Source organism: Elaeis guineensis, chromosome 5, assembly GCF_000442705.2.
Source record: "Elaeis guineensis isolate ETL-2024a chromosome 5, EG11, whole genome shotgun sequence".
Taxonomy (NCBI): domain Eukaryota; kingdom Viridiplantae; phylum Streptophyta; class Magnoliopsida; order Arecales; family Arecaceae; genus Elaeis; species Elaeis guineensis.
Genome location: NC_025997.2, coordinates 107,470,059 through 107,481,697, shown reverse-complemented (window position 1 = coordinate 107,481,697; position 11,639 = coordinate 107,470,059). Strand labels below are relative to the sequence as shown.

Genomic DNA, 11,639 nt, shown 5'->3' with positions numbered 1-11,639 from the left:
TGGAACCTTTGTGTCTTCGTATACCTCACATTTTCAGTCAGTACGAAATCAACCCCAACATAAGCCCCCTATTTCGAAGTCTGATTCAGAATTTGGTCGGACGAAGGGAGTACTTCAGCTTTACCGATATCATGCCATGTCTATAGCTCTCAATGAGATGAAGGGTCACATCACTTCGATGTTTGCAACTTCTTAGTCATCAAGATCTTTATCGATTTTGTTCGCTAAAAAATGAGGGGCCTTCGAGGATCCCGTAAGTTATCCCTCGTTTGTTATTGAAGTCGGTGGGCTGAGGATCCTTATAGGTTAGCCCTCTGAAAGTACTTTTAAATTAGCCTTCACTTTTCGATCAGTCAGGATCTTCATGGGTTGTTGGTTTGTTGAAAAGCGAGTGACCTTCGAGAGTCCTATAGGTTAGCCCCTGCTTTTCAACTATCGAGGTTTTCTGTCCACGTCGTTTGCTGCCAAAGTTGATGGGCTGAGAATCCTTATAGATTAGCCCTCCGAAGGTCCTTATAGGTTAACCTCTACTTCTCACATGACTAAGGTCTTCATGGATGTTGGTTTGCTAAAAAATGAGCATGGCCTTCGACGGTTCTTATAGGTTAGCCCCACTACTCAGTCATAAAGGTCTTGAGTTATGAAAATGCATATAAAAGATAAGAGAACTCACTGGACCAGCTCTGGCTGGGCCCTTCGATTTTTGAGTTAAATCGAGTTTTGGAATAAAAAAAATGATAGATAATTAGACTTGTGTTACATTATTTTAATTGGTTAGTCTCTAGTCAGCTTTCATTGGTGGGCGTTCTTAAATCACTTCATTTTGACTTTCGAGAGTTCGGCTTCGAGAGATTGATCTTTGAGAGTTTGGCCTTCAGGAGCTCACTTTTGGAGGGTCGACTTTTGGACGGTCCATACCAGGAGCTCGACCTTCTTAGATCGGCCTTGGGGCTTCATTTTAGCATCGAGCTTTACTTCAATCTTGGTCCTTCATCTCAGTTGTTGGTCTTTTGCTTGATAGCCCTACCTTGGTGTTGTTTAGATTTATCTTCTGATGACTCGACCTTCTGATGATGTTGATCTTTTGAGGCTGGTCTTCTAGTGACTTAGGCCTTGGGCTATCTTTACCTCAGCTTAGTCCTCACCTCATTTTTGGATTTGATTTTCACCATGGCCTTATTTAATTTTTGCCTCGGCTCATGTGCTCAAGGATATGTTGCCCTTATTTTTGTTTTAGTTTTGCCTTATTTTTACTTCAGTTTTGTCTTGATCTTTGCTTTGAATTGGTTTGATTTTGACTTTGGATCGATCTTGATTCTAACTTCAGATTGACCTTGATTCTGATTTTGGATTAATCTTGATCATGGCTTCAAATTGGCCTAGATCTGACTTCGGGTTGGGTCTGGATCTGGCTTCAAATTAGCTTGGATCTGGCTTTGGATTGGGCCTGAATTTGGACTTCGGATCGGCCTTGTTCTGGCTTCGGATCGGCCTTGTTCTAGCCAGCTCTGGTGGCACTTGATTGTTGCTCTATATAAGCATCTATTTTAGATCATAGAAAACTTCAGTGTCTGCAAGATCATTGCAACTCCTGTCTTTTCAACACACCCTATCCTTCTAATGCGATGAGTGTACATGTCATCAATTGATGTTGGCATTAATAACATGAGCAACATCTGGGATATCAATCCCATGACCTAGCACATCTGTTGCTACAAGAACATTGAACTGCCTTCTCTTGAATCCCTCAAGGCTGATCTCTCATTGCTCCTATGACTTCCCTCCATGAACTGTCGTCACCCTATGGCCCAATCTATCCAAGTCCTTGGCCTTTACATCCACAGTCTTCTTCATGTTGCAAAACACAATGGCCGTCTTATCACCGAGGTCACCAAGCAGCTTTTCAAGCTTGGGCATCTTCTCTGACTCCTTCACCATGATTAGCATAGTTGTCATTGGAGTGGTTGCGCTAGTAGAAGTGGTTCTCGATGCGATGGTGGGAGCGTTGGTGGGCATGATGGCTTCAGAGGCCCGTACTTGAGCGAAATCGACACCATCGACAGCCCTTTTAGTGGCTTTGGAGGTGAAGATTGCACTTCCATGGGAGAACTTCGAGGCCGATGGAAGTTGAACCTACTTTGTTTGGACCTTCTTTGGTCGGATGTGAAGGAAAAGCACGGTGGCTCACTTCGGTCGGGCACATAGGAGGAGCGGGGGGCTTGCTTTGGTTGGGCCTATTTTGATTAGGCCTGTGCGTGTAGGTAGACCGCGACATCGTCCGTGGGAGTATGATCGATGGTGATAGGTGTAGAATCTGGTGTGGCTTTCTAAACACTACCAAAAAATTGTTAATTACTGATGGATAAAATCCATTTTTACTCGGTCTCTTTTCCATCGCTAAATTTGATAGAAACCGCCTAGTGATTGATTAGCGATGAAACTAAGACTGTAGCAAAATGCTTCGTCGCTAAACTAGTGATGGATGTTTTTGTTGTCCATAATTTATCGCTAAATTTATTTAGTGATAGATTAATGATGCCATTTCGGTCGTTGCTAAAATCATGGCACAATCCTAATAAGATGCAATGATTTGTCTCTAATGTATCACAATTCCGTCGCTAAAAAAAAATAAAAAAATCAAAATATCGGTAATCTGTCATTATGCGGTCTTTAATATAATTACAAAAAATTATCATCTATTGCTATTCTGATAGTATTCAGTTGATAATATAATATATGATTCATCGTTATTTTGTCACTAGTTTGTCATTAAAACTAAATATTTTCCATCGCTATGTTGTCAATATGTGGTCGTTAATATAGTATTTCATTAGTCGCTAGTTTGTTGCTAGTGTGTCGTTAAATATAAATATATTTTGTTACTATTCTGTTACTATACTATTTATCTAACATCTTTGATAGTCTTTAATCTGTCGTTATTCTATTGTTAATTTTATTTTTAAGATTAGATTCCGTCAACAGTCCGTCTCTATTTTGTCACTAAAATTTTTAATTTTTCTTTCTATTTTTTTCAATACCAAAAATTAATACCTATATAACTAATAACATTCAGCAATATCCAATCTCCTATTCCCTACGTCAGGCTATATCAATTCCTCCATTTTCACAAGATACACTCAATCATGAAATCTATAATATTTTATCCAAAATCAGTAAATTATTATATTCACAATACCATAAGTATGTGCAAATGCACATAGAATACATATAATGTCAATTATATATGTCTAAAACACATGAAATACCCAAACAATAAAGTATCCAAAACATAACAAGTGGCACAAAATAAACTATGAAGTGCTTAGATTTGTATCCCCTCCACCACAGCTATGTCCACTTCTATCTTCCTCTGATGCATGTTGCTTCAAAGTAGAGCCCTAAACATCATATATCCATGTATAAGTATGATACAGCACAAAAAATGAAGAAAGATATAAAAGTTGTATTTTTTCAACTACCTGAGGTCAAGTTGGAGTTTGAGCCACCGAAGGAAATATCGATGGAGTGTATGGGTGTGATGGCATCCATCCAAAAGGAGTAGCCCACCAAGCAGATGACCAACGCCATGGAGCTATAGTCGGAGTCATGTCTGAAGATCTAGGAGAATTCTCAGTTGTCGATTCAGATGATGTCAGTGGTGGTTGTGGATGTATCAATTGAGACAAGCCATGAAGAATCCAGTCTATCGATTGTTGTTGTGCAAGAAGAACCTGACCTATTGAATTTTGTTGCATTTGAATATTCTGATTTAACTTATCCATATTCTTCCACATAAGATGCATCTCCCTTGTCACCTGATTGTTCGAACGTGGCTGTGCACCACATCCAATGGTGCTATTTTAAGATGATGGATAGTTGGATTTAGATGGAGGAACTAAGGTATAACCTAATCCAAACACTCTGCTCTTTTTAGAAGATCCCGTAGCAGCCAGCCAAGCCTCCTCATCTAAAGAAGGATGGGAAGATAAGTCCTTACCATACTTCTGTCGTATGATAGTATCATATTTCTCCTACAATGTAAAATCAAAAAAAAAATCAATATATAAATAATTAATATGACAACATGCCTTACGACAGTAAATATATGCAAAATAGAAAAGAACAAAAGAAGAAAAATACTTACACTCACTATCTTTGCTTTCTCAGATGTAAATGTACCATCTTTTCTCTTATAAGTGTATTCAAATAACTCTTTGTGACATATCGGTCTACTGAGCATCATTTTCTGTAATAATTTAAAGACTGTAAATTAATGCTCAATGCTTATGAAAAAGTACCATAAAGGAAACAACAATTACTTCAAATATGTCTCCAAACATTGATCTGAACTCAAATGTCAACAACTATGGTAAAAAAAGAAATGGAAAAACACTAATGCCGTTGATTCCTATCTTCTCAAGTCTTCTATTTTAGTTTGTCGCTACAATATATCTTTTGTTACAGCTTAAATAAATATTCTATCTTCTACCAAAAAAAATATTAATCTGAAAAAGATGTGGAAGGTTGGAATATTGACGGTGTAATTAAACACATCTCCAAATATTGAAAAAATCAAAAATCAAATTAAAAAATCAAGGTACTTGCAGGATAAGATTAGTACCAAAGAGAATCCTAAAAGTACATACCATACACCTACCATGAGCATATATGGTAGCAAACCCGCCTGTGTAGATGCTCATATCAGACTGTTGACGGTTCTTTGATGTAGTCTTCGACTTCTTCTGCCATTCTTCCTTTGTCCACTCTACCATCAAACTAGTCCATTTCTCAGCAGTCATAAAAGAGGACCCTTTACCAATTGTTTCACTCAAATCTTCTGTATTATTATTTTGCATTACCCATTTTCTTAAATAGTTTAGTCTTTGACTAAGTCATCTTCCTGCAACCTTCATGAAAATCTTTTTCAATATATCTTTAGTAAGGCCAGGAGCAAATTTATAACTATCCTATAAATGTAATACAAGCACATCAATCAGTAAAAAGTATTAACCTAAAATCAATAAAAATAAGAATCAAGTATGTAATTACTAAACAAGTTTGTTTCATATATACAAGAAACTCATGAAACAAGAAGTTCTTCAACTCCATGGGATACATGGACCATCTGATACAACCATTTGGAAGGTTATCCAAAACCTTCCTTGAGATGTATCGCGCGACATCACCGAGATAGAATTTCTCTCTAAAACAAAAATAGTACAAAAAAATCATAGTTAAGTGCCAACATGTACATTTATAAAATATAGAACAACCACAAAGCCTACTTTTATTTTTACTCATGGTGCATGTGTAGGAACAACAATCAACTCAATCCCAACTAAGACAGGCTCTTCATCATCTTCGAAGATCGATTCTGGTTCTCCTGATGCTATATTTGCAGCTGCTGTAGGTGGTACTGTATCTCGGGTTACCTCTGGTAGTGGTGCTGTCTCGAGTAGCATTGTCTTGGGTTGTCTCTAAATATTCTGTGTCTGGAGGTGTGTTGTCTTGGACTATCCCCGATGGTGTGGTATCTTGAGGTGCATTGACTATAGTTGGAGATGCCGTTAAGTCTGGAGGTGTAGTCTCTTGAGCTGCATTTTTATCCAAAATACAGGTATTAATGTCATTATGCATTCATGTCATGACAATGTAAAGATCATTTATTAGATATGCTGCTATTGTCAGTAATTAAATATGCTGCTATTTAATCTTCTTTTATAAGAAAAGAACCATTAATCACATTAAATATCTTGATTACATGCTTCAATTATTTCCAAAAGTAGTTTTTAATTCAATAAATACCATACTGCATTTATCATCAGCAGAATATAAAAAATAACATGCATGCCAAATGCAACTCACAAGTTGTGTGGTTAGATGGAGATTGTTGCAGAGATCCATCTTCAGATTGATGTTGATCACCCCCTTTCAACATTTGTGCACAATATTTTGTGATCCCCCTTTTTGGAGCCAATTTTCCTACTTTAGAATTCTTCAAACTCTTCAAACGCCTCATATTATTTTTTGAAACAAATATCACATAGTAAAAAACATCATGAAAACTCATATAAATACATAAAAACTAAAGAGCATAATTTTTTTACAAAAAAAAAATACAACATTATACTTACTACAATATTAAACAAAATTAGTAACATCGTCACTAGGTGCATCTGGTTCCAACTCGACATTGTCTCTCGTCTCACCATCATCACGATCATGTTGGAGCTCTTCTTCCTCTTCTTCTATATCCTCAACTTTTGTCTCCATCGTCAATATCATCAACATATCTTAACACCTCTCTTGGATCAACTTCTTTTGCTTGATTAAGTATCATGGTTTCATTACGATTATCATCCATAGCAGAATCAATGTGAGGTGGTCTTATTTCATCATCTTGGTAATAATCATCATCCTTTGATCTCTCTTCTATTGACTCATTTTCATATATCTCATTGGGAAACAATTTGGCTTTTACTTTACAAACAGCCCACCAATCATTTCTTTCTTTATTCTTTGAATTCAGATACTTGGTATAGTACACTTGTTGCGATTGGCTTGCTAATATAAATGGCTCATATGTACTCAATTTTGACTAGTGATTAACATTAATAATGTTGTACTTTTTGTCAATCCTAACTCCTTGTGAAGGGTCAAACCGATGACATTTGAAAACAACTACATGATTACCATGTCCAATGTAATCCAATTCCAACACCTCTTCCACAATGCCATAGTAATCTAATTCATTTTCATTATAACTGTTCCCCCGAACACAAACAGCACTATTATTTGTCCTCTTATTCTGCCCATAAGCACTAGTGTGAAATCGATAACCATTCAGTATATAACCATTGTAACATCGCACTTCTTTAGAAGGACCATAGATCAACTTTCGAACTTTTGGGTCTTGAATTTCATTTCTATTAGCCTAAAATAGAAACAGCAGTATAAAAAGCTTCAGGATCACGAAATGCCATATTTCATTTGAATAAATTAAATTATGTAACTAAAACTTACAAGCTCTTTTATCCACTGAGAGAAATGTAGTTCACGCACTTTCTCAACCTCAGCATCAGTAATAGAAAGATTATTTTATCGTAATTCATTGTCAAATTCTCTAGCAATTTATGCGAGGACAACCTAATTAGCATTCATAAACTAGTACAAATAAATAGTATATGATTGGAATGAGTAAATATAAGATGGACTGAAAACTTACTCAATATAAGTTTCAACCTCCATGCAATTTAGGAGAACGTATAACTCAGCAGCTCGTATCTCTTCATCCGACAAATACCGTTTCCAACTTCTCCTTAATGGACGACCCGAATATGTGAATATAGATAGGCGATCTTGAATATCAACATATCCACCATCATCATTTCGAGGGACTTTAGTTCATTGGGTTTGAATATGAGGTTCAAAATAAAGAGAGCAAAAATTAGAAATTTCTTCAACTATATAAGCTTCGCTAATAGAACCTTCGACCTTAGCTTTGTTGCGAACTTTTTTCTTTAATTCATGCATGCACCTAAAACAATAAGCATAAAGAACTAATGATGGAGAGATTTACCTCTCAAAAGGGTACACCCATCTATATTGCACAGGCCCTCCTATCTTTGCCTCATATGGCAAATGTATGGTCAGGTGCTCCATTGAATTGAAAAATGCGGGAGCAAATATTTTCTCTAACTTACAAATTATCTCCACTATATTTTTCTCAAGCAATTCCATCTGACTTACTTGAAATTCAAGAATATATAAATATCTGAAGAATTGACTGAGCTCAGTCAATGCCCCCCATATTGGCTTAGGTAGTAGATCACGAAATGCCAAAGGTATCGATCTCTGCATGAATACATGACAATCATGACTTTTCATACCATATATTTTACCCTCATCCACATTTACACCTCGAGCTATATTAGAAACATATTCATCTGGAAACCTCAATTGTTTAACCCACTCGCACACATCCTTAATTTGGTTTTGTGCTAAGATAAAGGATGCCTTGGGTTTAACCAATTTGCCTCCAACTTCTTTTAACTCAAGCTCTGGTCATTTGCAAAACTGTTTTAAATCACAACGAGCTTGCAAAGTATCTTTTGTCTTGCCTTTAATATCCATGACAGTGTTAAAGATATTATCAAACACATTCTTCTCAACATGCATAACATCCAAGTTATGACGAATGAGATTCGTGGATTAGTAGGACAACTCTCAAAATATACTTATTTTAAGCCAATTATGCTCTATCCCAAACCCATTGAGTTTTTGTGGACCACTCTTAGTACCAGAAGTGATTTGGTCAAACTGTTCTACCCTAGCTTTCACTTCCCTTCCAGTCAATCGAAGTATAGGACCTTTTTTCTCTACAGTGGATTTAATAAATGCATCTTTTTATTTTCGAAATGTATGATTCGAGGGAAGAAATCGTCGATGATAGTCAAACCAATATGACTTCTTACTGCCACCCTTTAGTGTAAAAGTCTTGGTATCTCCCATACAGTAAGGACATACAAGTCTACCATGTATGCTCCATCCTGACAACATTACATAAGCAGGAAAATCACTAATTGTCTACATTAGTGCACCCTTCATGTTAAAATTTTGTTTTCAATGTGCATCAAAAGTGCAAATGCCCTAATTCCACAACATCTATAGTTCATCGATTAATGGCCTTAAGCAAACATTTATACTTTTACCAGGTGACTTTGGACCAGGAATGACCAATATTAAGAATAAATTACGTCTATCCATGCACATTCTAGGAGGTAGATTATACGAAGTCAAAAAAATAGGCCAGCATGAATAAGGTGTTGAGCTTGATGTGAATGGGTTGAACCCATCAGTACAAAGACCTAATCTAAGATTCCGACAATCACTTGAAAACTCTGGATGCATCAAATCAAATTACTTCCATGCTTCCCCATTTGTCGGATGCGCAATTACAGCAGAATCACGTCGAACCCCTTCCTTATGCCATCTCATATGCATTGCAGTCTTGCTTGACATATACAATCGTTGGAGTCTAGGAGCAAGAGGAAAATATCGCAATACCATATGTGGTATATTGCATTTTTTTTTGCCCACCTCCTCATTGGACTTGAATTGAGAATGACCACATATAGAACAGTCTATTTTCTGACTATCATTCATTTAGTACAACATACAAAAATTTGGGCAAATATCTATCTTCTGATAGCTCAGTCCCAATTCCTTCATAATTTTTTTTGATAGAGAGAAATCTTCAGGCAATTTCTCATCCTCAGGCAACATGCTTTTAATTATTAAAAGCATTCGATTGTAACATGCCTCGTTCATACTAAACTCTGATTTTAAATTCAACAACTGAGTGACTGCTGATAACCTAGTATGCTTACTGCACCCCTCCCATAGTGACTCGTCGGTATCTTTAAGTAATTCATAGAACTTAGCAGCTATTGGATTTGGAACTTCATCAAAATCCTCCCTAGCATCATTATTCAATTTAGGCATCCTTATGGCATCTATAACCATATTCATATAAGAGTTCATACCATCTGCCACTCCTCTATCAATAGCATTAGGATCAGACTCCTCAGATCTAGAATAAGATTCTCCATGCAGCGTCCAGATCGATAGCCATCAACAAAGTCTTTCTTATAGAGATGAACCGTCACTTCATCAGGTATCAAGAATTTTCTATTCTTACACTTAAGACAAGGGCAAAGATTTTTTTCATTTTTCATGTGTGATGGATTAGAAATTGTAATGTCAATAAACTTAGCAACTCTATTTTTAAATTTACCCGTCACCGTTCCCTTATAAATCCTACGGTGCATCCAACTTTGATTCATCATCTCTGTATATTCTATAAAGGTATTCAAAAATTTTAAAAATAACCAAGAGAAAAAAAAATGAAACGAAAAGCCCGCCGTTCCAACTTCATCTTTTCTTTTCTTTCTTTTTTTTTTTTCATCTCAAGAATCAACTCACACAGCCAACATATATATATATATATATATATATATATATATATATATATATATATATATATATATATATATATATATATATATATATATGAATATCAGGTTTCAACCGGTTGACATGAAGTCCTCTTTCCCCATGTACAGGTCTTTAAAAAAAAAATGAAAGGAACCTGAGAAACCGACACGATGAAGTCCTCCGTTCCAACTTCATCTTCCCGTTTTTTTTTTTTTTTTTTTCATCTCAACAATCAACTCACACCGCCACAATGAATTATTTCAGAAAAAACCCAATGGAACCTGAGAAACCCCTCCAAGAAGTGGAAATCAATGATCAGGGAAAAGTTTTACCTGAAATTTTTCTCTTCCCTCTGTTTCGTGGATTTTTCCTCTGCTTCTCCGGTTTTGATCTCCTTTTTCCATCCTCAAGAGTCCCAACCGGGTGGGAGGTTTGCGGCGGCCGAACAGGGCGGACGATGGAAGGCTTGCGGCGGCCGAACAGGGGTGGACGATGGGGTTTCGCGTTAGGTATTTCCCTTTTTTCTTTTTTTGTTTCCGATTTCAATCGGGTGGGAGGCCGAATAGGGTGTGGAGGCCCTGTTTTCCTCTACCTTTTTCCGTCCTCACGAGTCCCAACCGGGTGGGAGGCTTGCGGTAGACGAACAGGGTGACGTGATTTCAATCGGGTGGGACGATGGAGGCTTGCGGCGGACTCGGAGAGGTGGACGATGGTCTGTGGAATCACGTTGGCTATTTCTTTTTTTTTATTTTTTCCTGTTTCAATCGGGTGGGAGGATGGCGCTATATTCCCTTAGTTTTGTTTTAATCTCGATTTCAATGGGGTGGGAAGATGGCGCTGGTGTTTCCTCGGTGATCAATCTCAATCGAGTGGGGGCTTTAGCGCACGTTGCCAGGCGCCAAGCAAAATTTTAAGTTTGAAATTCATATTTAATTTATTTTAAATTACTGTTAACGTAGAATTGATAATAAGATCAAGTTAAATTAAATATAAATTATATCAAAAATTTATCAATTCTAATTCAATCTATTTATATTAGTAAAAAAAATTTAATTAGAATGTAATTTGATCATTAATTAGATAGTGATCTGATTTAATCCATGTAATTTATTTAATAAATAGATCAAATTAATATATATATATATATATATATATATAGATTTAATATGTTAAATCGATTTGGATTTAATGGATTTAAATATACAATAAAAATAGATTAAGCATATTTCAAATAAATTAATGATCCAGGAGGGCCATCAGATTTCAATCGTTGGACTTAGAGAAGTTGTTGGCTCGTAAACTGGAGATTAATTGATTAGGATTAAATTTTATGACATTAATTGATTTATCTTAAAAATTTTAATACATAAATCACAAAATAGATAAGTAAATTAACTGTAATAAAGAATAGTTTAATTTAAACAAATAATTATCAAAATTTAAGCTTCCATCTCTATTCTATTTCTATTCCGCCTCTATTATAGATAAAAAATAAAGATTCATCTATGTTATTGCTCGATTATCACTACACAACTATTGTTCTCAAAATACAGTTGCTAATTTGTCGCTAGTCTCTCTCTAATATTTTATTTGAGAATAATATCCATTGATAATTGGTCGCTATTTAGTCTCTAAAGAAAAAT

General features: G+C 35.9%; 1 pseudogene; it reads right to left on the bottom strand.

The window, feature by feature from the left end:
• Positions 1 to 7,221: 7,221 nt before the first annotated feature.
• LOC140858021 (uncharacterized) lies at positions 7,222 to 9,525 on the bottom strand (annotated as a pseudogene).
• Between the last annotated feature and the right edge of the window lie 2,114 nt (positions 9,526 to 11,639).